We start from the raw sequence: 328 nt of genomic DNA on the forward strand, positions 1-328 counted from the left end.
AATAGAAATTGATTACACATCTATTTTAAACGAATTTATATAAATTGAATCAGATAAACTCGATTTAAGCATATACACATATATCGAATGAACCCAAAACCCAATTTAATTTATGCACAAACGTTCAAATTCAAGTAAATAAAAATAATATAATTCAATTTACTAATTTACTAATATAATACAAACTTTTTATTTCTCTCTGTTAGTAAATAGAATCATGTTAGTTCGATTTTTATTTGAATTTGAACATTTGTTTATAAATTAAATTGGATTGATTAGATTTATATATATATGCTTAAATTGAATTTGCTAAATTAATTTATATAGA

This window comes from Arachis ipaensis, chromosome B08 (genome assembly GCF_000816755.2).
Source record: "Arachis ipaensis cultivar K30076 chromosome B08, Araip1.1, whole genome shotgun sequence".
Taxonomy (NCBI): Eukaryota; Viridiplantae; Streptophyta; class Magnoliopsida; order Fabales; family Fabaceae; genus Arachis; species Arachis ipaensis.